At 55.3% G+C, this 562-nt stretch overlaps 1 protein-coding gene across 1 annotated transcript in view; it reads right to left on the bottom strand.

Moving 5' to 3' along the window:
* The window catches only part of TXLNG (taxilin gamma), a 56,524-nt gene that overhangs the window by 2,347 nt on the left and 53,615 nt on the right, over positions 1-562 (bottom strand). The window lies entirely within an intron of this gene.

Genomic DNA, 562 nt, shown 5'->3' on the forward strand with positions numbered 1-562 from the left:
GTTCCCCCTCCTCCCCAAGATGGAGAGCTCGCCTCCACCCCAACCTCAGAGGCTGCAGCCATCTGGGAACCAGAAGCAGCAGAGGGGACCGGGGACCAGGGAAAAGTCATTAACCAGCTTCCCTAATACGATGACGACCCACTGCTTCAGGTTTTGCTAAAAAATAAAATGGATCCAAAAATCAGAGGAATGTTCTTAACCAACACCGCCAAAGCCCAGTTTTCAGAAATTAAGGACGAGATTTCACTCTGGCGCCAACGAGCTGGCACAAGGACAACCACCCGCCCGCCCCACTGTTGCCATGCCTCTAGCCACAGTCTCTGGGTTCCCCTGATACCTGAAGGGGGTCACCAGAGCCCTTGCCCCCGCCAAGCACTGCCTGAAATACGCCACTTTATGAAGGGCAAGCATTTCTGATATTTGTAAGGAGGAAGGCAGAGAAAGGGCACAGAACTCGCCTCCAGTCACACTGTGGACCTTTAGCCCAGGGCCATGATCCTGCCACCACCATCTCCCCCTGGTGGTGGCAGGGGGAAGCATCTCCCCCTATGCTTCCACCCCT

Source organism: Bison bison, unplaced genomic scaffold, assembly GCF_000754665.1.
Source record: "Bison bison bison isolate TAMUID 2011002044 unplaced genomic scaffold, Bison_UMD1.0 scf7180017864518, whole genome shotgun sequence".
Taxonomy (NCBI): domain Eukaryota; kingdom Metazoa; phylum Chordata; class Mammalia; order Artiodactyla; family Bovidae; genus Bison; species Bison bison.